Source organism: Podarcis cretensis, assembly GCF_951804945.1.
Source record: "Podarcis cretensis genome assembly, chromosome: 17".
NCBI lineage: Eukaryota > Metazoa > Chordata > Lepidosauria > Squamata > Lacertidae > Podarcis > Podarcis cretensis.
The window spans coordinates 33,257,583-33,284,162 of record NC_137187.1 but is presented as its reverse complement, the minus strand read 5'-3'; the positions used below and the strand labels follow the sequence as shown (position 1 = coordinate 33,284,162).

Sequence of the window (26,580 nt, the reverse complement as noted above, 5' to 3'; positions counted from 1 at the left end):
TTTTATCACTTCATTGTGACCAAGACACGCATCAGATTATTTTGATGGACATGTCATTAACTAACAAAACGCTTTCACCTACCCACACAGGCGAGTCCCTTTGCTCCACCCCCTCCGCCCACAGCTGCAAGTGTGAGAGACCAACATCTGATTTCCGTTCAGGGTGGGGGGCTATGATGTAGCAAAGTGCTGCAGCTTCCTCGGTGGGGGTGGGGCAGGTCAAGTGCAGTTTTCTAGCCTTGCCTGTCAGAGCTGCCAATCACCTTTAGTGCTGCCCAGCAACCACGTTGCCTAGTGACTGCCGATCTGGTTGCCAGGTTACGCAGAGAACTCCTTTCAGGGTTCTGATGGATAGACTTTTATAGTTAGCAAACCAGCACCCCACCCCCACCCCCAACCACCACCCAATTCCTATCATCAACCCACTTAAAAGGTTATATTAACCCTTAATTATATTTTTTCTGCATTCCTTGGCAAATATAGATGCCACAGCTCAGAGACAACCAGTAAGATGGAAAGTGATGCTGTGTGCCTCTTAGGGTTTCTGGGTGGGAAATATCGCGACGTAATTCCACTTTCCTGAGAAACTTATTCATTCCACAACACTCCCCTCCCCATCACTCTGTGTGTGTGCTTGTGTGTGTGTGTACATGTATAAAAAAGGTAAAGGTAAAGGACCCCTGGACAGTTGAGTCCAGTCAAAGGCAACTATGGGGTTGCAGCGCTCATTTCGCTTTCAGGCCGAGGGAGCCGGCCTTTGTCCACAGACAGCTTTCCAGGTCATGTGGCCAGCATGACTAAACCGCTTCCGGCACAATGGAACACAGTGATGGAAACCAGAGTGCAAGGAAATACTGTTTACTTTCCCGCCACAGCGGTACCTATTTATCTACTTGCACTGGTGTGCTTTCGAACTGCTAGGTTGGCAAGTGCTGGGACAGAGCAACAGGAACTCACCCTGTCGTGGGGATTCGAACTGCAAACCTTCTGATCGGCAAGCCCAAGAGGCTTGGTGGTTTAGACCACAGTGCCACTCGCGTACCACTGTATGTGTATACACAGAGCTCACACCACAGACTGACCTCATTATGTGTACTTTCATAGACACATGAATGGCACCAAATCTATCTGCACATGAGCAAACACTCCTATGCCATTTCCCAATATGAGCACCCACTAGAGTAGTCATCAATGATCAATCTATCTCTAGATAAAATATAGGGTAGCCCTGATTTTGCTGTCAGATGTATATGGTATCTTTTGAAGGGTACAGCTCCAAAGCTGGCAACTGTGGAAGGGATGACATTGGACTCAGAAGGTGTATAATCTGCCTCAGATTCTAAGATTCCCTATTTTTATAAAGAGTAAGTACCATAACTTCAGTCATAGAGCTTCAGTATGCTGATGACAATGTAGTGTTTGCACACCAGAGGATGACTTCCAAACCATCCTAAATATCTTCACAGAAGCTTACGGAAAGCTTGGCCTATCGCTCAACATCCAAAAAACCAAAGTGCTGCACCAACAAGCACAAAGCAACCCATCTGCAACGCCACAAATCCAACTCAATGGCTTAGTTGGAAAGCGTTGGTCACTTCTCCTACCTGGGCAGTTATCTTTCCACAAGGGCTGACATTGATGCCAAAATCCAGCATCACCTGAGCTCTGCAAGTGCAGCTTTCTCCCAATTGAAGTGCAGAGTGTTTGAGGACTGGGACATTCACAGGGAAACCAAAATGCTTGTTTCCAAAGCTATTGTACTACCAGCCTTGCTGTATGCTTGTGAAACATGGTCAACTTATAAACACCATCTCCAACTCATCGAAAGAGTCCATCATTGGGATCTCCAAATAATTTTACATATCACTTGGGAAGACAGGCAAACTAATGCCAGTGTACTGGAAGAAGCAAAGCTCACCAGTGTTGAAGCCATGACTCTTCAACATTAACTTTGCTGGACTGGTCATGTTGTGCGGATGCCTGATTATCATCTTCCAAAGCAACTACTCTATTCCAAACTTAAAAATGGAAAGTATAATGCTGGCGGTCAACAAAAGAGGTTTAAAGACTCCCTCAAGGCAGATCTCTAAAAAATGTAGTGTAAACACTGACAATTGGGAAACACTGGCCTGCGAGCGCTTCAATTGGAGAACAGCCTTTACCAAAGGTGTCATGGACTTTCAAGAAGCACAAACTCAGGACAAAAGGGGGAAATGTGCTAAGAAGAAGACATGTTTGGCAAACCCTCACTGTGACCAACTCCTGCCCGGAAACCTATGTCCCCACTGGGGAAGGACGTGTGGCTCCAGAATTGGCCTCCACAGTCACTTACGGACTCACTGTTAAGACCATGTTCATGAACGACCATCTTACTAGGCTATGAGTGATCGCCAAAGAAGAAGAATCTGCCTCAGATTCTAAGATTCACAATTTTATAGATAGTATGTTTTTAGTCCTCAGTATTCCAGGCAGGCTTCCTGGTGCTCAGTGAGAAACAGGGCTTTCTTCCCAAAGTTTCTCTATTCTGGCAAGGGCACAAAACAAAAAGACACACAGATGTGATTATCATTGTGCTTGATAGAGTTTGCATACTTGCCCTTATTCTGAAGTTATATCTGCATGGGAAGTCTTCCACACTTGAACAAGCTGCCACATAAGCAGCCTGTTTTTAACATTTATTCCCCCTTCCTCTTGTTAACTTTGTTTTCATCCACTGTACCTGTGCATCTGTGTGCACGTACAATTCAACAGCATCTATCAAACATGAGTTCACTCTCTGCATTTATTGAAATTGGCTTCTCCCCTGTGAAAGCTGTAACAATTCTCCCAGTTAGGATTTCCAGCAGAGCAGGAAAACACCAAGCCTGGTTTGCTCCTGTGTTTTTGACAACATCTTGATATGCAAGAATTAGCAGGTGATGCTTTTTGAGGCCTGGGGATAAACAGGAGCACTGATTAATGCCTGCAGACCTAGCTGCGATTAAAAGCACACAAATGCGAGAGTCAGTAAAAAAACTCCACAGGGTCAACCAACCTTTTCCCTTTCTCTCTCTCCTTTTCTCGCTGTCATTTCACGATAACTGAGAAGCAACTCAAAGCTACTTGTGGTTGCAGGCTGGTCTTAATCTGAGCCAGATTCCACTCCATCACTTCATTTGAGTGACATAGTCAGCTTTGAAACACAAGGAGCTCCTGAAGCACACACAGTCATCCTTTAGCCACCAAGTAACAACAGCCAAGGGACGCGGGTGGCGCTGTGGGTTAAACCACAGAGCCTAGGACTTGCTAATCAGAAGGTCGGCGGTTCGAATCCCCACAACGGGGTGAGCTCCCATTCCTCGGTCCCAGCTCCTGCCAACCTAGCAGTTCGAAAGCATGTCAAAGTGCAAGTAGATAAATAGGTACCGCTCTGGCAGGGAAGGTAAACGACGTTTCCGTGTGCTGCTCTGGTTCGCCAGAAGTGGCTTAGTCATGCTGGCCACATGACCTGGAAGCTGTACGCCAGCTCCCTCGGCCAATAAAGCGAGAGGAGTGCCGCAACAGCAGAGTCGGCCACAACTGGACCTAATAGTCAGGGGTCCCTTTACCTTTACTTAACAACAGCCAAGTTCAGCTGTTTCCAAGCAAGTTGAAGCTTTCCTCTGTAATGTGTCTTAAGAAATGGACTGCTGGTCATGGAGTCATGCTCGGGCCAGGGGGCCTCTGTGGCAAAATACCCCCTTTTTAAAATAAAGATTTTTATTTAAAAAAAAATTAAATCAAAAGCAAAGACAAACAAAAAAAGTTGCCTAGCACAGGAGCCAGGCAAAGGTTGCCTTTTCCAAACAAACAGGGAGCAGTTGATGTAGAGAAATAAAAGCAGCAAAGCACAACATGAAAACCAAATTTCCCCAAATTTCCCCATTTGATGGGGGAAGAGAGTTTCTGAATTTCATATATGAGAGTTTCATATTTCTGAACAGGATGCATCAGAAATGAAATGCTCTGGATCTTCCTTACTCTTAGAAACACATTCTTGGTGAGTTATTTAATCTGTGATAGCCAGAGTTCACATCTTCTTGTACCACAGCAAAAGGTTTCGGTCCTGTAGTGCCTTCCATTTCTGAAAATGTAATTTAATGAACCAGATATTGATTGAAAAGGGCTCCGAGCGTTTGAACCAGCAAAAACAAAATAAAAGGTAATTTGGAGAAACGTCTTGCATATCCTCCTCAGACCATTAGTGATCTGGAATTGGATATTGTGAGGAGCAGAGAAGGATTGAACAGAATGGTTGATTCAATTACAGTGCATTTGGCTGGGGCAGATTGCTCTTCATTCTCAGATCATGTTTTTTGTTTTTGTTTTTAAATGGAATGGGAAAGAAAACAAGCATGGAAGCAAATAAAAATCTCAGTGATGGATTTCCTTTGTTGACCAAAGTGTGCCCACAGCATTACCACCGCCAGTCCCATTGCAATAACACACCAGTTCACTCTGCCTTCCCAGGGTGAGATCCTGTCTCTTACCTGTTTCCCTATCATATGCAGGGAGCCAGTGGGAATTCTGGGACTGCTCTGGTGCAGCCCCATTGTTGGGGTCGATGGCTTGAGTCTCTTATCCCAGGGTTGACCCTGGCATACCCTCCAACATTTCTCTGATGAAAACAGGGAAGCCCAAAGGAAAAGCGGGACATTCCGGGATCAAACCACCAACCGGAATGGCTTCTGTAAATCCGAGACTGTCACTGGAAAATAGGGACACTTGGAGGGTCTGTCCTGGCATCAGAGCAAGAGACTGAGCGGCTAAGAATGCCATTATTTGGACTAGAGGTGTGCTCTGGCCAGTTTTGCAAGGACCATGAATTCCAGACAGGGGCGGAGGAAGGGGGTGTGGTAGGTGGGCCGCCCTAGGTGTCACCACTGAGGGGGCAGGGTTGACAAAATGCTGGGCAGCACTCACCGTGAGACTTGCAACATGCCCGAGCCACACGTCTCTCCTGGGAGAGATGTGGCGGCTTGCGCGCACAGGCTCTGCACTGCCCAAACAGTCTGCCCACTGCCTCCCCGCCCCCAGTTGTAGGGTGGCAGAGTGGGAGGAGGCAGGCTGACTTCGGAGGCCCGGCGGTGCACCTACAGACACCTGAGTGGCTTCCTCCGTTGCTGATTCCAGAGCTGAAAAAGCACCCAGCTGCATTACTGATTTGGACACATCAAGCCAGGAAGAGCACAGGAGCATTAATGAAGCGCTGCTGGAACAGATCAACGGCGGTGACGTAGGAAGGGGGGTGCGGTGGGTGCAGACCACCCCGGGTGTCATCACTGAGGGGGGTGACAAAATGGCTAAAATATGTGTTTTTAAAATAAAATTTTAAAAATTGGGCTCACAACACTTTTTTGGGAAAATAATAATATTACGGTGGATGTTCGGGTCGCGAACGTGATCCGTGCAGGAGGCACGTTCGCAACCCACAGCATCCGCAACCCACAGCACCGTGTCTGTGCATGCGCGGGTTGTGATCTGGCGCTTCTGTGCATGCGCAAAGTGCAATTTAGTGTTTCTGCACATGCGCGAGCACCGAAACCTGGAAGTAACCCGTTCCGGTACTTCTGGGTTTCGGCACATCCATATTCCGAAAACATACAACCTGAAGCGTCTCTAACCCGAGGTATTCAAAATGAGTTTAATAACTTCGTCTGACAATTAATTAACCTCAACAAGTCAACATAATATGTATTGCAACTTTTTAGTTCAGTCAACAAACACAATGAAACACAGCTGATCAACGGTTCAACTAGCCCAGTGTTGTGTTTCCCACCCAGGCCAGGCACATGACTCTAGAAGATCTACAACCAGGGCATGAAGGTAATAACTCTGCTACAATTAGAGGTATACTGCCCTTTGAACATTCCAGATATGTGAGACCTTTCCTCTGCCCATGGGTGGAGATCATTATGAGGATAAAAATGGAGGTGGCAGGGTCCGTCTCTGGAGGGTAGGAGCTGAACCAATGGCTTCAAGCTACAAGAAAGGAGATTGCACCTAAACATCAGGAAGAACTTTTTGACACAGCGCTGATTGTGACTGGGGCAGCAGTCACTGTTTCCTTACATCCCTATGCCAGGCACTCCTCTGCACTCCTAGTGATGCCTTCTAGATGCTGTGAACTCCAACTCCCACCATCCTTGATCACTAGCATTGCTGGCTGGGATTCATGAGAGTCCAGAACATCTCTGGGGCACCATTTTGCCTGTCTGTGATGTAGACAATACTGAACTAGGTTGCTCAGTAATGTCACTCAATATCAGGCAGTTCCATGTGTTTTTCAAAGGATGGACGTTACCTTTTACCCAGAGGTGGCCACGGGGCCATTGGCTCTCGAGAATCACCATTAAGTCCAGATTGGGGGTGGATGGCTTTTGAGTATGGCGCCCAGGAACCAGATGGCTGGTCTCCAGCTCCCCAGAAGGCCAATGCAATGCATCTGCTCAAAGACATAGAAACATCCTTTTAGTGGCTCAGATGATCTGCCTCTGTAAGGAAACAGACATGCCCTGGAAGTCTGGTGTCCTGCCAGAACTGAGTCAGACCAGGCTGGAAAACAGTGGAGCCTGGTGGAAGTTAAATTCTCTGTTAACAGCCAACAGTTGCTGATACAGTCTTTCCTGTTGATGGCACAGTCCCTGAACTCCAGCCGCTACAATCAGTCCTCGTATGAGTCTCCCTGAGCTTTTTGCCCCATGCCCTTTTAGAGCCTGCCCAATATTCAGGCCTACATTTCCATGCGCAAAAACAACCACCTAGTTCAGGGGCGCCATCTGGGGCTAAGCAGCCATGGCCCCCCAAAACAATTTTTTCATGTATGCGACAATGGCCGCGAGAGTTCTGGTAGTACAAGGATGGAAGACTGAAGAAACCCCAACTAAAGAATCATGGTAAGAAAAATTGATGGACTATGCAAAACTGGCAAAACTGACATATAAGCTACGGGACAAGGATAACTGTGACTTTAAGGATGAATGGGAACCCTTTACAAAGTATCTGAAGACGCAACAAAGCGAACTGGACTCCTTGGCAGGTTTTGAATAAACATTCACAAACTTTTTATTGATAATAATCAGCTAAATAGTTTGAGGATCTATACAACTTTGTAACATGCAGAAAACAGCATTCTTAGGGAAACCAAAGACTGGAACTGAGGGAAGCCGGGGGGTGGGGGTGGGTGGGTTCTGTGGGGGGGGAGGGAGGAAAAATGGGGGGGGGACAAGGATGATAAGTTTTTGGATAATATGTCTTGTTATAATTTTGAATTAAAAAAATGCTTTAAATAAATATAAAACAACTGAAAACAACAACAACATGTTTTTCAAGGAGGGGGCCAGGCCTCCTCAAAATTCTGTGGTGGCCATGCGTGAACACCATGCGACATGCTCACCTCCCGCACGCCACCCAACATGCTGACATCACTTGTGCATGCCACAGGGTGCTCGCGAAATGTCAGCACATCGCATGGGATGCCCAAGTGACACCAGCATGTTGAATGCTGTGCATGAGTGACATTAGCATGTTGCACAGCGTGCGCACACAGCATCAGTGTGGCACACGGTGCCAGCCCCCTCAATCGCAGGGGCGAGCCAGCATGCTTGATCTAGCTAGAAGGAAGGCTGACACATACCTAAGTCATGCTGCCTGCCTGCCGCCTTTAGCTCACACCCCCCTTTCTTGTTCTGGCACTAGTGGCAGCTGGGTGGGTAACTGAGGTCAGGGGCACATTTTCAATTTTCAGTGTGGCACCCTGCAGGAGGCCAAAATTCACCACTCTCTGCTTCTCGCCTCCTGCTCTGCCCAATGGTGTAGCATGGGATGCCAGTGCCCAGGGCAGGGTGGGAGGGAGGGAGGAAAACGGATGGAATACTTGTGCACATTCAATTGCCTAATGATGTCTGCATCACCCAGGAAATCATAGCAGCAGAGATAAGATAAGAAGAGTCGTTCCATTGTCCAGTTCACAGGAAGCCATTTTCAACAGAGCCCAACAACGGAAGTACACAGCTGTATTGAGGCAACACTGGGTGTTGAAATTTTGTGCCTTGAACAAATTTGTGCCCAGGGCAACCACCCCGTGGGGCTCCCCCACCACACTATGCCACTGGTTCTTTACAACTCGCTACATAGTAGTTGCAGAGCCCTGTGGTGCCCCCTAGGCTTGGTATCCATTGCAGTGGAACTGATTGCTCTACCGTAAATTGCCTTCGCTGCGGTGGGGCAGATTAAATGGTGAGTGGGTCACAGCTTGGCAAGACTTGCAGGACTCAAGTCAAGTCAAGTCAAGTTTTATTGCGGCAAAAGCCAGCGACACAGAACACCACAAGATCAAACAAAAGGAAATCAACAACAGCATCAAGGGGGAAAAAATATTACAGAAGGGAACTTCGCAGTGTGCCATTCAACAAAAGAGATTTACGCTTCCTGATTGCTAAAGTGCAAAATTTGGCCACCTCATATGATATTGAGCTTGAGGAATCTTCCAGAAGGTATTTTAGTAGAATTTCGGGGGAGGATTCCAAATAATGTTGTAGGGGTATAAATTTTGATAAAAGCGGCAAAATAAGTTGAACTCGTTCTTCACTATAAAATTCGCAAAATAGAAGGATGTGAGGGACAGATTCTATCTTATTAGACATACAGGGGCAGAGACGCGCATGCATTGGTACCCGCGTAAATTTGCCGTACAGCACTGCTGAGGGCATTGTCTCAAAGCGGGCTCTGGAGAAAGCCCATCTATAAGCTTCGTTAGTGATGTTAGTTAAGTAAGGGGCAGCTGCAAAATTAGACCAAGCTTTTAAACATCTATACGTCTCCGGGAGTAGGGCGTCTTCTTGTTGTAATTCGACATCGTAGAGTCTCTGAGTGATAATTACTTTTGCCTTGGACTTCCGGGTTGGCGCCATCGCCGAATGGCGGACTCCCTCCGAGCTCCGGAGGGAGTCTGCTTGGCAGGGGCTGGGTTCTACTGCGCCAGCGACGCGGGGACCCTCAAAAACCATGGGCGCTGAAACCCATGGGCATGGTGACTCGGCGGGCACCGTTTGCGCCCCCCGACCACGCGAAGGAGCCTTTTTAAAGGCTGCGGAGCGGGTAACAGGGGGGGGGTGGTGCTGTGAGTCCTCCGCTTCCCCTGCTGAGCGAAGCCGCATGCCATTTGGCGGAGAGCGCTGACTTCTTCCATTGAAAATCTGGACTTAAAAGAATAACCTGTGAGTAATTGGAACTTGGATTAAAAAGGGGAATAATTTTTTTCTTAAATTCGGAGCGAGCGGGGGAGGTATAAAAAGGAAGTCAACCTCCCCCCTGTTGTAGAGGAGCTAAAGCAAAGGACCTGACAACTAAGATCGAGTGCAACCTTTTTTTTTTTTTTTTTATAAAGTTATTAATTTCGCGATGGAAAATTATAAGCTGGGCTGGAGGAGAAGAGTGGAATGTGAATTAAAATACAACCCTCCCCGGAAACCCCGGGAGCAATCCGTGAGAGCGCCTGGAGAGGAGAAATAGAGGTTTTGACAGCTGTCAAAGGAGCTGCCAAAACTGAAGAACAAAAAGAGAACTTTGTTACAAGGACTTTGCTGGTTACATTTGTTATAAATTGGATATAAACTGTTCAAAACAAGGAATAATAAGTTACTTTGACTGGTGGGTGAGATCGGGAATGAAACTGAGTTACTATAATCCCTCTAGAGGAGCTGTGGGTTATTACAAGTATCGCTGGCATGGAATTTGAATCGGACTTTTTATCTCCTGGGAAACTGCAGAAATGGAACACTATTTTGTCTACAGAGGTCTACACACTAAAGGAGACAATAGATTTATCTATTGAAGAATGGAAGGGACCTGACGTAATGTTTTGTTCCTGAATAACAAAGCCTCTGTAGAGGAATTACAAGCTTTTTGGAATTAGAACATTTGTGCAGGAGAGCAGGGGGGGGGGGAAAGAGGAGAAGAGGGAACAACAAGAACAACAAGAATAACAAGAACTGGACAAAGTTGGAAGATAGACCCCCTCCAAGATTGGACATTTGAAATTAAAGATGATTAAAGGACGGTAAAGACTATTAAAAAGACGGCAAAGCGGACTGGTGAAGGATTATGGCTTAGATGTGGGAGCTCCAGGAGACAGTACATATTGATGGACATTGGGAACGCAACCGGGAAAGGGGGGAGGGAAATTTGGAATCCAAAGGGTGTTAAATTATATTTTATTCTTTTTTTAATTTTTTTTATGTCAATCTGTATCTTATATTAAAGAGGGGAACTCGTGGAAGGGAACAGGTCGATTTTAGGGGATGGGAAAATATTTTTTAAATTGGGTTAATGATAATAATTTTAAAATTTGGGGTAAGAATTTGCTTGATCTATTGGAAAGAATTGGAATACAAGAGGGGGTGGGGAGGGGGAAGTCCTGGAAAGATGATATTGAAAATAAGGCCTTAGATTTGGATGTTTTTCTTTTTTTGTTATATTTGAAAATCTTTAATAAATATTATTAAAAAAAAAAAAAGATAATTACTTTTGCCTTGTTCAGAGTTCCAATAAGAAGATTTTCAGGGTTTAGGCCAATTTGTTTGAAATTGTTAGTTATTTGCATAAGCCAAGGAGGATAGGGAACTGCGGCCAGGAAGTAAGTAAGGTAACAGTCCCTTAGAATTGTAGTGGATTTTCAGCCAGAGGGATATTGCTTGCTCCCAGACTTTTAATTCCACTCTGGGCAGTCCTGCCTCTTGCCTTAAGACTGCATTAGGCGTACACTTTGGGGTAGCAAATAATGATCTTAAGAATTTTGATTGTACTGTTTCAAGGGTTTTAAGGGTGGTAGAAGGGCTAATTTGAGAGCCATACAGGAGTTGGGCTAAAGATTTTGCCTGGAAAACTTTAAGGGCCATTGGGAGGAAGCCAGCTCCTTCCCTTCTGAATAATCTAAGGATGGCATTTGCACTTCTTCCTGCTGATATAGCTGATGTGGTCAGGTGTGTTGACAATTTGGCATTATAAGAGAAAGTAATGCCTAGGTATTGGAAGATCTTAGTCTGTTCAATGGCGTTTCCCTTTACACTCCAATTATCTTTCCTGAAGGAGCGGTTAAAATGTACAATTTTGGTTTTGGCAAAGTTAATTGTTAACAGCTCAGTGTTACATTGGTCACTAAACTTTCCTAAGGCACGTTTCAAGCCCACTTTGGTTTGAGAGAGAAGAACAGCGTCATCCGCATACATTAAAACTGGTACTTTTCTGCCCTTAGAGAACACGGGGGGATGGGTTTCGATTTCACGGCAACATGTGACCAGGGAGTTAACATAGATGTTAAATAAAAATGGGGCTAATAGACATACTTGTCTGACTCCTCTTTGGACTGGGATTTCTCTAGAGAGTCTGCCGTCCTGTGCGACTCATATCTGGAGGGTATTGTTCTCATGAAGCTTAATCATCAGAAGTAATAAGCTTCTGTTAATACCCATATTGGCCAATTTGGCCCAGAGCCTACCCCTGGATACAGAATCAAATGCTGCCTTTAGGTCCACAAAGGCCGCATACAATGACTTTTTCCAATGTTTCACATACTTATAAACAAAATAATCTAACACTAAGCAGTGATCAATGGTGGAACGTCCAGGTGTAAATCCGACTTGCAGGACGGCCAGGGAGTCACTGCCTTGCACAACTGCAAGTGTGCGATCAACGAGAAGGGGCAGGCCTGGCAGAAGAGAGACCACTTGCCTGATCAAGAGGCTCTGTGGACCAGAGACTGAAGTACAGTAGCTGGATCACTGCCTTTATGAATGTCAAAGGACAAAGACATTTCCTGGACCTGGACCTCTCCTGTAAAGAACCAAACACACATGTACACACAAATTTAGCCTTTTAAAAAAACGATTCTGCAAAAGGTTCTCAAATTTAGAACAAGGTTCTTCAAAAGATTCACCCTTCAGTACAAATCCTGAATCAAAGGCTCCCCACACAGTTTTCTATTCTTCAGTATGATCAAGTCAGTCTCCCACAGAGTAAGTGTCTGTTATCTGACAGTGTTCTACCTGCCTGCATGTTTAAACCATATATATTTTATATAGACGAGGTGGGTCTTAAGCTATCTGTCTTTTCTTCATCCCCCCCCCCCACTCTACCAATGGTGAGACTGGAAGTTGGTGAGAATGAGGAGATGAACCAGATCTGCTCATCTGCGGTGAGTGAAAAATCTCTTCTAGGTGACTAAGCTGGGAAGCCCTGCAGGAGGCTCACACCATTCCTTTCACACTAAAAGGGATATATTTGGTCAGGTGGGCTAGTATTTTTTTTTTTGTGGGCTGGTGATTCTTGTGGACTGATTCACAAACCTGGGAATTTGAAGCTGTGAGCTTCTTTCACCAGGAAATGAATACTGAAGCCCTACAGTCTGTTAATCCTCACCAATAGTTACCTGGCACCTGTCCCTGCCTGGGGGACTTTACTGAAGATCTGGCAGAGTGTGTGGGTAACCGGGAAGAGAGCCATTGGGTAACTAAGTTTGCCATACTATACGGTATATGCCACTTGGGAGTAAGTCCCTTGAATGCATCGAGACTTAATTATGATGAAACCTTTGCAGGGTTCCTCTATAAGGCTAAAGTCCAGTTGCTCCAGCAATGCAGAGATGTAGGCGCTGTGGTCTAAACCACTGAACCTCTTGCCGATCAGAAGGTCGGCGGTTCGAATCCCCACGATGGGATGAGCTCCTGTTGCTCTGTCCCAGCTCCTGCCAACCTAGCAGTTCCTGCCAACCTTTAGCAGCGGGAAGCCCCATTAGCTAAAGTGGTACCTCAGGTTAAGAACAGTTTCAGGTTAAGAACGGACCTCCGGAAAGAATTAAGTTCTTAACCTGAAGTACCACTGTACCTGATAACAACTGCATCTTACTTAAAGTCACTCTTACGTATGAGGTCATCAAGCCACACATAAGAATATGCTAATAGGTCCCCACCTCCCACCCCATTGCAGGGGTGAGACTGCCCCGCATAATCAAAATCTTTCCAGGGAGTGATTTGTCCATGACACCTGAGTAAGATGGAACCCAGCCTATTGTTGGATCTTTCCCAAACCACTCTGTAGCAAAACCAGATTAAGCAGATGATCTACCACATATATTGGGTTCACAATGCACTAAGATAACCTCATAGTTGTCCTGGTGGCCATGAAATTCTGAGCTCTCCCAACATAGATAGTGAAGTCCTCCAGTACGATCTTCAAGACTACCCCAACACCAGTAGGGTGGACAGTGCACCAGGAAAACTCCTGTTCTGTTTCTCTGACCCAAAACCAGGCACAAACCCTCAAATCCAGCTCCCAAGAAGATTGGTTGCCTCGTGAAAAGATGGAATTTCCATGGATTGTGGCAAAAAAGCCAAGAAGAACCCAGCCAGCCTTCTGAAGTGTGCTGATGATGCAGCGAACATCAAGGTAGACAAATCTGGCTCACCCCGCTCATCCACCCAGGTCTCAGTAATCCACTACAGGTCAGCCCCTTCAACCACAACCAGATTCTGTTTTTATTATGGGCTGCGCTAGCATCCGAAAACAACAGCACCAAGTGGGAAAACCAACAGGCATGGCAACCCAAATCACATGCAGGAAATGGGGCAGTGGGCTTTAAATATCTGTGGCCCCTTCCACCACCCAGCCCCATACTTCCTTCTGCACCAAAACCTTGTTAATAGTTGCACCCGCTGAACCCCACTCCACAGACCCCACAGTTCTTCATTCCTAAGGCCGCAAATGAACAGAAAATGCAAAATACTAGGGCTCCAATAATGCAACCGCAATCCAGAATACAGTGCTACAGTGCTTTTAAGTGGCCAGAGAACCAGAGCCTTCAGTTCTCATCAAGAGAGCAATAGTTCGTAATACAGTTGTGCTTGCATACATAAATAGCTTACCTCACAAGAAAGTGCTACTGTAGTCAAAATCAAACCCCTCATTCCACGAATTTCCACAGGGCACAGTATACACATAGCCCTTCTCCCAAATGATAGGTGGCTTTCAGCTCTTACGTTTGTGTATCTCAACCACCTACCCAACACATAGGGCAGTTCTCTTGGCTAAGAGATTTCACCCTCTTGGACCCAGACTCTCACCTAGGATTGAAGTCCTCTCAACCTATTCCCAGCCATCAAGAGGGCGGTGCTCCTGCCACTGAGTAAATCCCTTTGGTGATTGCCCTTTGGGGTCAATGCACTGAGGGTGACCTGCTGTGTGCCTTGGAGTTGACCTATATCCACCCCATCATGGAAGATGGATAGCACAGGATGGGGCATACCCTCCCATGAAACTAGCCTGAAGGATCTTAGAATGAAGGGCATTAGGTAAAGGTAAAGGGACCCCTGACCATTAGGTCCAGTCATGGCCGACTCTGGGGTTGCGGTGCTCATCTCGCTTTATTGGCCGAGGGAGCCGACGTACATCTTCCGGGTCATGTGGCCAGCATGACTAAGCCGCTTCTGGTGCATGGAAACGCCATTTACCTTCCCACCAGAGTGGTACCTATTTATCTACTTGCACTTTGACGTGCTTTTGAACTGCTAGGTTGGCAGGAGCAGGGACCAAGCAACGGGAGCTCACCCCGTCGCAGGGATTCGAACCTCCAACCTTCTGATCAGCAAGTCCTAGGCTCTGTGGTTTAACCCATAGCGCCACCCGCGTCCCTATAGAATGAAGGGCATTACCAGACAGTTATTAGCCCAGTTCTGCTGAAAATAGCTTCCTGTCCCCAACAAAGGGAGGTACCAGATGCTTCTGAATACAGCTGCTCAGCTTGCAAAAGGCCATGGAGACTCCAGAGCCAGCTAGCCAGGTGAGCCATGCCATGAAGCTGTGTTACAAAGTCAACTTTGAAGACGGCTCGGAAACTTCAGCTAGTGCAGAATTCAGGTTGCTCACCGGAGCAAGACGGTTTGAGCACATTACACCAATCCTGGTTTGACTGCACTGGTTACCAATTTGTTTCTGGGCCCAATTCAAAGTGCTGGTTTTGACCTATAAAGCCTTGAACGGCTCAGGACCACAATACCTCAAGTACCGCCTCTTTCCATATGAACCTACCCAAACCCTGAGACCATCTTCTGAGGCCCTCCTTCGTGTGCCTCCTCCTTGAGAGGTCCGGAGGGTGGCAGCACGAAAACAGGGCCTTCTCTGCAGTGGCTCCCTGTCTGTGGATGCTCTCCCCAGGGAAGTTTGCCTGGCGCCTTCATTATACATCTTTAGGTGTCGGGCAAAAACGTTCTTTTTTAACCAGGCCTTTGGTTAACCTGATTGACATCCTATACCCTTTTAAAATGTGGCTCTTTCTGGGGGGGTGGGGGGGGTGGTATTATTGGGGGGGGGAAATTTATTTTGATTTTATATATTGTGATCTTTTTTGTGAACTGCCCTAAGACCTCCGGGTATAGGGCAGTTTATAAATTCAACAAATTCAATAAATAATAATAAAATAATAACATTTCACTGGAACAGAGCTATTCACATTCTATCTAAAAGGAACCAACTGGATTGTCCACCTGCCTTTCTGAGGGAGGAGGAACATATCTCTTAAATACATGGTTGCAGCTTGTATCCTATTCTGTTCTTAGAATCCTGTAAAGCTTTGAACTACAGCAAGATATAGTAGCAATCAGTTCTACAGACTAAATACGTCAAGCAGGAATCTGGACAGGAAGTCCAAGGCCTGGGAGAAGATGATCCCAGTGAAGTTTATTTATGTGTAGGGTTTCTTCATTCCATTTGCTTTGTTCAAAGAAGGCTGGAAGACACACTGTGCGCTCTTCTGGAGGTGTAGGAAGCGGAAGAGAAAGGGAGAGGCAGGAAAGCACCTTCCAACAGTTGCGGAGACGAATCAACTTCCCCTCAACTACGCGTATTCTCAAGCAATAACAACGCCATCTGTATTATATACCCAAGAATACCCGTCATCGAAGGGGGCTAGTCAGTCAACCATTCAGCTGGGTCCTCTTCAGCAAAGTCCCACCACGGGAATTGTCTTGAAGGAGGCATCTTGGCCTGTAAAAAAAGAGACAGAAAAAGAAAAGGAGAGGCATCTTCTGTTGGCTAGTTTTAGTTCTGACTAGACAAAGTGCCCTCTTGCTTAACTGGGCACAATTTTCTATCCCTGCTGTCTTAAAAATAATACAGTCATACCTCATGTTGTGTTCACTTCAGGTTATGTCTTTTCAAGTTGCATCCTGCGGCACCTTGGAAGTACCGGAATGGTTACTTCCGGGTTCCGTCGCTCACGCATGCACAGAAGCGCTAAATCACAGCGCTTTTGGATGCAAATGCTTCGAGTTGCGGACACACCTCCAGGATGGATTATGTCCACAACTTGAGGTTCCACTGTATAGTCAAACCTCGATTATCAAACGTAATCCCGTTCGGCTTCCGAAATGTTCGACAACCGAGGCACAGCTTCTGATTGGCTGCAGGAGCTTCCTGCACTCTAGTGGAAGCCACGTCGGATGTTCAGCTTCCGAAAAACGTTCAAAAACCAGAACACTTACTTCCGGGTTTTTGGGAAGCGGTCGGGAGCTGAAACATTCTAAAATGGAGGCATTTGGAAACCAAGGTTTGACTGTAATGATAATGATGATGATGATGATGATGATGATGATATGCCACCCATCTGCCTAGGTTGCTCCAGCCATTCTGGGCAGCTCCCAACAGAATATTAAAAGCACAATAAAACATCAAAAACTTCCCTATACAGGGATGCAATCAATTTGGCACAAGGCCATATCTGTGAATGACAGGCAGCAGCCCAGCTCTGCTGATTCTACTGGCCAAGATCCCTTTATATTATGTTGCGATGAATCATGAAGATCCCCTAGTTTGGGGACCCACTGGGTAGAGTAACATTTCAGACTGTGACTCACATGCATTCAAATCCCAGAATCTTGGTTCCACTTTTGCTCTTGTCTTCCACAAAAAATCCTGAGAACCATAGTTTGATGAAAGCTGAAACACTACACAGAACTCCTTGCTGGAAATCTCCTCTCCTCTCACAGAACTACAGTTCCCACGGTCCTCAGAGAAGGTAGCAAGTTAATCCTAAACTCATTTGTCTTAGCACGTGTGCATCCTTGCAGCCCAATCATATTCATATTTATTAACAATTGCATCACCGTGTAATGTGGGTAGAGTGGTTTCTAATGTTCAAAGTGCTTTGTAACCGCTCTGTCAGAGATATTTACTCACAGTTTAGTGAGGGGTTTTTTGTCCCCCATATTCAGTGCTTTCTTTCAAGATAAATAGGTGCCAGAACTCACCATGAAATTGTTACAATAAATTGCCGGGTGACTTGGGGGCAGCCCTGACGGATGCTGGTTTGACAACAGTCGCATTGACTGCCCACAGAGGTGTTAAAAACTATGGCAAGCCATCTCCCTAGCTGGTTTGGGGGTTGCCCCTGGTTCTGGTGCAGGTCAAATAAATGCACCCCCTCATTCTCTTAGATTCAGGCAGATGGCTAGGGCAGCTCAGAAGAGTCCCTGTGCAGGTAGAGACCTGGATGGAAAGGTTAAAACTTGCTTCCACTACAAAGGAGACTGTAATGGCCTGGGAACTGGATTCAGAGGCTGAACCTTAGGATTCCCAGCCTGCACAGGAGTCCCCACCTCCAGGGCCGGCTGAGCCGGGGCTGGGGCATGAGCCTGAAGGGCCCTCACCTGTGCCAGATCCTCAGGTGCAGATGCCAGCTGAATCCGCTATGGCTCCAGAGGTGATCGAGGACCCATTGCCTACAGGTGCTCCTCTCCCAGCCCTGTCAGGGGAAGGTGAGGTTGCCTCTGGGTCCAGTAACCCTCCAGCCTCTCCAGAGCTGCAGAGGCTCAGGGCAGAGAGGTGGAGGGAACTAAGTTCTCTCAGGAGGAGTGCTTGCCTGAAGGCCAGGAGAGGCGAGTCACCTGAGGTTCGGGGCCACCCTAGGCCTCAGAGGAGGTAAAGGCCAGTCAGCCCAGTCCCAGGTTGCGGGAGCAACATCGTTGGAAACCTGTTCCTGTCAGCACCCTGGCCTGCTCTTCCGGAGTTCCTGACCACGCCCGGCTCCTTGCCTTGGACCCTGCTTCGCCCTTGACGGACAGCCTCCAGACCCTCGACCCAGAACTGGACTCAGACCACACCGCACGGTAACACCCCCCCCCCGGGACCAGCACAGAGACAGATTGAAGAAAAGGAAATACAAATTGGCCCTGCCCCATAGCTTGACCAATTATGGCTAGGAGCGGCTAGGAGCTAAGTGGAGACACAGAGCCAAAAAGAACTGTAGACTTGTACACACTGATCAGCTTTCATTTGGCCTTGAAAAGACTGGCCAGCTTCCATATTGACTTGGAAAGCTTGTTTTGGGCTTCTCAGAAGTATGTCAAGGTAAGAAGCGGGCAGGGGGAGCGCCGGCCCGCAATGGCGTTCGCCTGAGAGGTGCCAGAACTGCACTCTGGCATCCTCCAGCTGAAAAAAAAACCCACTACTACCCATATTGCAGATGGAGGGCTGAGACTGAGAGACTGTGGCTTGGTGAAGGCCACACCAGGAAGAAGCCCAGGAGCACAACCAGTTCAGCTGCGCACGGAGCCCTGGGGATGCTGGGATTCAGGTCAAAGTTGCTGAGCTTTTTTTAGGGGGGAAAGTCCCTTTTTAAGCAGTTCAGGTAAACTGAGGAAAGGGGAAAAGGGAAAAGTCATGCCCCCATTAAAATCGCTAATAAAACTATCTGCCTCACAGCGAAAACTCGACCAATTGGACACCCCTGCTGTAGAGGATGCTACAGCTATTATTTAGAATGCACCATGAGAGGTAGGGAGCACCAAATTTGGGTGTCAGACAGGGCACCGCTGAAATTTGAGACTCCAAGCTCCGAGACTGCACCAGGTACTTCCTGAGTCACAGTTGCTTTGGCCCTGTGTTGCACCAACGTATCAAGGAGTAAGTCCCACTCATTTCAGTGGGACTTACTCTCAAGTGTGAGTGCACAGGATTGCAGCATTATGAGATAACTACATGTTCAGCTGGGACACGGGTGGCGCTGTGGGTTAAACCACAGAGCCTAGGGCTTGCCAATCAGAAGGTCGGCGGTTCGAATCAATGCGACGGGGTGAGCTCCCATTGTTCGGTCCCTGCTCCTGCCAACCTAGCAGTTCGACAGCACGTCAAAGTGCAAGTAGATAAATAGGTACCACTCTGGCGGGAAGGTAAACAGCGTTTCCGTGCACTACTGTGGTTCGCCAGAAGCAGCTTAGTCATGCTGGCCACATGACCCGGAAGCTGTACGTTGGCTCCCTCGGCCAATAAAGCGAGATGAGCGCCGCAACCCCAGAGTTGGTCACGACTGGACCTAGTGGTCAGGGGTCCCTTTACCTTTACCTTTAACTTACATGTTCAGCCACAGGTCAAGGGTTGGAACCCATGTTCTTACCAAGTGGCAGGGGAGGTTTAACACAAGTGTAGACGAAAGAGGCTTAGTCCTTTCTCCACCCACTGCAACCACTTGCACCTTGTCCCTTTCCCTTACTCAGAAGTCGCTGGTTATGGATGAGCCTGCAAGGGAAAAGCAGCAGGTGAGGGCAGGGTTAAGTTCCTCCTGCCAGCTGCTTCTCCACAACAACTGTTCCTCTCTCTCTGCTGATGTACAGCTGCTGAAAGGAGACCTGGAACTCCAGACCTAATGTGTATTCCTAGCATTAGCCTAGTTGTTGAGAAATGCTCTGAGGGCAGCTGGACTGGTGACTAGGAGTGGCCACCGAGACCATAAAACACCGGTCCTGAAAGACCTACATTGGCTCCCAGTATATTTCCGAGCACAATTCAAAGTGTTGGTGCTGGCCTTTAAAGTCCTAAACAGCCTTGGACCAGTATACCTGAAGGAGCATCTCCACCCCCATTGTTCAGCCCAAACACTGAGGTCCAGCTCCGAGGGCCTTCTTGTGGTTCCCTCACTGCGAGAAGTGAGGTTACAGTGAACCAGGCAGAGGGCCTTCTTGATAGTGGCACCCGCCCTGTGGAACACCCTCCCATCAGATGTCAAGGAAATAAACAACTATCTGACTTTTAGAAGACATCTGAAGGCAGCCCTGTTTAGGGAAGTTTTTAATGTTTGATGTTTTATTGTGTTTTTAATATTCTTTTGGGAGCTGTCCAGAGTGGCTGGGGAAACCCAGCCAGATGGGCGGGGAATATATATATATATATATATATATATATATATATATATATAATTATTATTATTGTTATTAAAGGTGCTAATAATGGCACCTGCCTGCTGTGTAGGTGATATTAGCATGTTGATATGAGCCATCCAGAGTGGCTGGGGAAACCCAGCCAGATAGGCAGGGTATAAATAATAAATAATAATAATAATAATAATAATAATAATAATAATAATTACTACTACTACTACTACTACTACTACTACTACTACTATCCACACTTCAGCTTGGGTCTGAGAGGTTTTGCCTTTGCCCAGCTGCTTCCCCCCAGAAAACCCACTCTTTAGCGCTAAATTGGAGCAAGCAGCAATCTAGAGAAAACACAATTGATGTTTGCTCTGATTCAGTGATAAACATTGGGTTTCCCCGGTGGAAAGTGTTGGGGCAAAGTGGAAGTGTGAATGAGCCCTGTCTTTCCTTCTTAATTCCCATTTATAGCTATATATAACAGCTGAAAGGATGAACGCTTAATTCTAGTTTTATCAACTGCCCATTCGTCCATTGGTTTTTCCATCCATTTGGGCTCGATGGACTGACACACACATTTTCGTTGACTTTGGGGTGTGAAGCTGGAGTATCTGGCACATTTATTTATTATCCCACTGGATGGCTCAGTTGGTTAGGCTGTGGTTCTGATAATACCAAGATTGCAGGTTCGATCCCCATATGGGACAGCTGCATATTCCTGCACTGCAGGGGGTTGGACAAGATGATCCCCAAGCTCCCTTCCAACTCTATGGTTCTATTTATTGCATTTATATTCTGTCAAGCCACCTAACGCAGCTTACAATTAAAAATAACAGCATAAACAAATGCTACAGCAATATCCTGAGCTGATTGCGCAAGCTCCTTGCCCTGGGCTTCCTTGCATTTCCAACATGTAGTCTGTTGGAAGTTAGGGCTCATCCACACAGACCTTTTGCCCTGTGCTTCCTGGGCACAACTCCACGCTTTCCTGATTGGTGTCTGAGTGCCCTTTTTTGCCCCGTTGCTTTGCTGGGAAAACCTGCTCTTTAATGCTGAATCAGAACAATTTGCAATCGGGGTTCTCTGTAGATTGCTGTTTGCAAGATTAAATAAAGTAAAAGTGGATGGCTAATTGGTGAAAGAGAGAATGGAAAATTACAGTATATTAAGATAAATTATTAGGATAGAAATAAAGATGAAGGATTTGCTGAAATATCTATTTGATTTAGAAAACAAAGAGGGGAGGTGTGAGGAGGTTAAGGAAATAAGTCATAGAAAGAAAAATTATGTAAAGGTTTAACTTTTTTTCTGTTTTGATTGTATGTGTTTTCTAATTATTTTTTTTCTTTTTATCTGTTTTTACTTTTTTATTCTTTGCATTTTTTCTTGGAAATGTCTTGTTTTTCTGTATTGTGTTTTCTTCTCTCTTTTTTTTTTGTAATGTTTTAAAACCTGAATAAATATTATTCTAAAAAAAAAAAAAAGGATTGCTGTTTGCTCCAATTCACTGGTAAAGAGCGGAATTTTGTGGGGGAAGTCAGAGGCCCAAAACTAAACCAAAACCAAAAACCAAAAAACACACACATGTGCTTGGACAGGGAATTTTAAAGCACAAATCTGTGCCTAGATTGCTTGATCCCCCCCATTGTCCCATTCATGGTGCAGCCCTATACCCACTTAAATGGGAGTAATCCCAGTCAAAATCAATGAGACTAACTTCTGAGTAGGATTATGTATAGGACCGCACTATTGCCAGTTTTCCAGGTGTGAAAAGAAACAGCTGGCCATCCCCTCTGCCTCCCCTTCCTCCTCCTTGGCTTTTTAGCAGATCATAGAAGTGGAACTACTCTGAAACATATTTATTCAGGGCAAGAGGAATGGAGCGGATATCAACGTTTGTACAGTACCAGTCACACAATCCCCACAAATGACAAAAGTGGCTCTCATTACAAAGCTGTGGTGTAACGTTATTTTCTCTCAGCACATTCTCCTCATTTTTGCTCAGGCCTCCAAAACCTATATTGGCTCTTTGACCCATTTCCTTGCCCAGTTGCAGGAGACAAGTCTCTTTTAGACTGATACACACACACACACACACACACACACACAGTGGTACCTCGGGTTACATACGCTTCAGGTTACATACCCTTCAGGTTACAGACTCCGCTAACCCAGAAATAGTGCTTCAGGTTAAGAACTTTGCTTCAGGATAAGAACAGAAATTGTGCTCCGACAGCGCGGCAGCAGCAGGAGGCCCCATTAGCTAAAGTGGTGCTTCAGGTTAAGAAGTGTTTCAGGTTAAGAACGGACCTCCGGAACGAATTAAGTACTTAACCCGAGGTACCACTATAGAGTTCCCACTATGACACTGAGACAGTCAGGCCCTTCCACAGCCAAGACTGAGCATCAGCCTAGACCAGGGCTTCTTTACTGACAGCCCGATCCTACTAGTGCAAGGAATCAGACACAAGGACTGCCAGGATGCTAGCACAACTTCATCACTTGTGGCATCATGCCAGCTTGGAGCTTTGCTGGTGGAAGAGCACAACTGATATTACTTGGGCTGGTACAACCGCCTCCAGATATGGTCCTAATTCAGCACAGAAAAGTTAGAGAAGAGAGGACAGAGGGTTGGAGGAAGACTGGGGCAAGAGATGGCTCATGCTCCACCCCAAGTGGCCTTTCTGTCACCTTTGACCTCTTACAGGAATTCCTTACACTGTGCTTTCAACTGACGGGCATCAGAGCAAACCAACCTAGCCTTCAGTTGACTCATAGGGGATGCCAGAAATGCAAGGATCCCAGTGAACCTCCAGAATACTGCAGATGGTTGTGCAAGGCTCCCCAGGATCAGAGACAGCCTGGTACAGTGGTACCTTGGGTTACAGACGCTTCAGGTTACAAACACTTCAGGTTACAGACTCTGCTAACCCAGAAATAGTACCTCGGGTTAAGAACTTTGCTTCAGGCTGAGAACAGAAATCGTGTGGGGGTGGCGCAATGGCAGCTGGAGGTTCCATTAGCTAAAGTGGTACCTCAGGTTAAGAACACTTTCAGGTTAAGAACGGACCTCCGGAACGAATTAATTTCTTAACCCGAGGTACCACTGTACCTGATAGCAACTGCATCTTACTTAAAGTCACTCTTACGTATGAGGTCACCAAGCCACACATTAGAATGTGCTAATAGGTCCCCACCTCCCACCCCATTGCAGGGTGAGACTGCCCCGCATAATCAAAATCTTTCCAGGGAGTGATTTGTCCATGACACCTGAGTAAGATGGAACCCAGCCTATTGTTGGATCTTTCCCAAAGCACTCTGTAGCAAAACCAGATTAAACAGAAGATCTGCCACATATTTTGGGCTCACAATGCACTGAGATAACCTCATTGTTGTCCTGGTGGCCATGAAATTCTGAGCTCTCCCAACATAGATAGTGAAGTCCTCCGACGCGATCTTCAAGACTACCCCAACACCATATAGTGGGGGTGGGTGGGTGTATGTACACACACACACACACACACACATTTGTGAGTACCAGCCCTACCTTTAAGTAAAGTGAGGTTACCTCAGGCAGTGCATGCTAGGAAATACTGGTGCTATCAGAACTGTTTGGGCCTGTGCCCTGTATCTTAAAAAAAGGTAAAGGACCCCTTGATGGTTAACTCCGAATTAAGCTCTTAACCCGATGTACCACTGTAATGTCATCTGGGCTTGGAGACATGCAGGCCAAGGCTAAAAGGAAAAAAGCAAGAGTACATGGGGGTGGGAAGGAGAAAGAGCACAAGGTTTGCCTCCCTCAGCCCCCTCTCCCAATTTTTAGTCCTACAAAGTGTTTGGTGCATAGTACAGAGGCAATGTACTATGCACCAAACACTTTCTAGGACTAAAAATTGGGGGAGGGGGCTGAGAGAGGCAATTGGGATGTGGGTGGTGCTGTGGGTTAAACCACAGAGCCTAGGACTTGTCAATCAGAAGGTCGGCGGTTCGAATCCCCTCAACGGGGTGAGCTCCCATTTCTCTGTCCCAGCTCCTGCCAACCAAGCAGTTCGAAAGCACGTCAAACTGCAAGTAGATAAATAGGTACCGCTCCGGCGGGAAGGTAAATGGCGTTTCCATGTGTTGCTCTGGTTCGCCAGAAGTGGCTTAGTCATGCTGGCCACATGACCCGGAAGCTGTACGCCTGCTCCCTAGGCCAATAAAGCAAGATGAGCTCCGCAACCCCAGAGTCGTCCGTGACTGGACCTAATGGTCAGGGGTCCCTTTACCTTTACCTTTACAGAGGCAATGGTTTGTTCGGTGCTAGACAATGGTTTAGACTTAAGGGAGGACCCTCACTGAGTCTCCATGGTGTGACCTATCCCACACTTTTAAGATCTGGTGCCCTAACAAAGGCAGTCACTAGCCAAACACAGAACACCAATTACAAAACAACGGCTTTCCAAGTATGTACAGAACTGTATGGTATACAGTCACTTGGAGGAGAGAATTTTACTACTCCCTTTACTTCACCAGATTTCTGATCAGGGATGCAGATATGTGGCAAAATGCCCCTCAGTACAATGTTACAGACTTAAAATTACTATGTGTGCCATATGTTCACCTGTCAGCTGGTAAATGGCCCACAATTCCTACCACTTCTATAGATGAAGAGATGGAGGCAAAATAAATGTTTGGAACCCAGATCTCCGAAAATGATTGTATGCATCAGGCCTTCTCTCTTTTCTTGGATGACAAAAAAAAAGGGAACTGTGGGGAGGAAGGAAGGTGTCTACGTTTTATGGGGAGTGGGAAAAGCTTGGGAATAAGGACTGATGGGTTTTGTGGCTTCTCTAAAGGTAAATAGTTTCCTCTTGTTGTTTATTCCTCTCCCCCCCAACACACACTTCAGCCCACCTACTTTCCAAACCTCTGTTGCCAGGCGCCCTGAAAGCAAAACCTTCATAGTATTCTGCTTGTTGGCTGAAGTTTCCTTAGGTTGTTGAAGCAGCAATCTGTGTTGGCCCAAGAGCTTTTGCTTCCTGTAAAGGTAAAGGTAAAGGGACCCCTGACCATTAGGTCCAGTCGTGACTGACTCTGGGGTTGCAGCACTCATCTCGCTTTATTGGCCGAGGGAGCCAGTGTACAGCTTCCGGGTCATGTGGCCAGCATGACTAAGCTGCTTCTGGCGAACGAGAGCAGCGCATGGAAACGCCGTTTACCTTCCCGCCGGAGTGGTACCTATTTATCTACTTGCACTTTTGACATGATTTCGAACTGCTAGGTTGGCAGGAGCAGGGACCGAGCAACGGGAGCTCACCCCATCGCGGGGATTCGAACCACCGACTTTCTGATCGGCAAGTCCTAGGCTCTGTGGTTTAACCCACAGCGCCACCCGCGTCCCTTACTGGACCCCAAATGGTGCCTCCCTGCTGGGGCCAACACTTTTTAAAAGTCTTGCTACAACTTTCAGACTCAAGCCTCCAGCCTCCCCACCCTGATGTGGGTTGCTTCACTCTGATGCATGGCAGGGTCAGCCCTAGCAATACTGGACCATGTTAAATTCAGGCCAAGCTATTTTCTACTCCGCTGCATGCTTGCTACAGCCCTCAAGTGCCGCTGAATTCCAGCACCAAGGCCAGCTCCCATCAGCCCACTCCGCTTTGAAAACCAAACCAAACCCCACACTAATAATTGCGGAGAGCCTGGTTGAAATGCTAGAGGCTCTGGCAATGAATCCCATTGATGGACGACTCCAGATCACACCTCTAACATCCAGTCTGTTGCGCTAGTATCTGACGAGGGCCATTTGCACCAGGCAACGTGAGATGCAATCCAGGGGGAATTGGAGATACTGGAACCATCTGGCAACTGGGTTCTCTCAGCCTTGGATCCATATAGCCCCAGGCGGAAGGATAAGCTTTAGTTAACTTCTCTCGCTCTCTCTCCCCCTCTCCCTCCTCCCCACATGCACACTGACTGCCGATCAGAAAGAAGGCATGTTTTTGCTCTGGTGATAGGAAATGGAAGGTGAAAGGTTTGGATGGAGGAAGCCAGACCAGCTCTTTCTGCCTTATATCATATGGCCTCCCTGTCCCCTTAAGGCTTTAATAAGGGCTTTTCTATAAGTGACTTAAGATGCAACTTTGAATGCAAACATTTCTGAAGATCAATATCTTCCCAAGACAAATCAAGCCATCTCTAGCGCTGGATTTTCAGAAGAGTATTTTTTGTTACTCAGTTTTTCCTTAGTAATCCCATCCCCCCCCCCCAAATCCAGAGATTCCATTGGGAAACTGTATGGATAAGTAGATTTAGGAAGAGTGCATTTTAAACATAAAAATAAATAAAGCATTTTAAAATGTTAAGTTCACAAAGGAGCATG

The 26,580-nt window shown here is 46.6% G+C and overlaps 1 long non-coding RNA gene across 1 annotated transcript; it reads right to left on the bottom strand.

The window, feature by feature from the left end:
* Nucleotides 1–13,828: 13,828 nt before the first annotated feature.
* Nucleotides 13,829–15,350, bottom strand: LOC307206630. Its single transcript, XR_013834436.1, has 2 exons — nt 14,695–15,350; nt 13,829–14,334 (listed from the first exon to the last, which is right to left on the bottom strand). It is a non-coding gene; the product is annotated as an uncharacterized lncRNA (long non-coding RNA).
* Nucleotides 15,351–26,580: the final 11,230 nt, after the last annotated feature.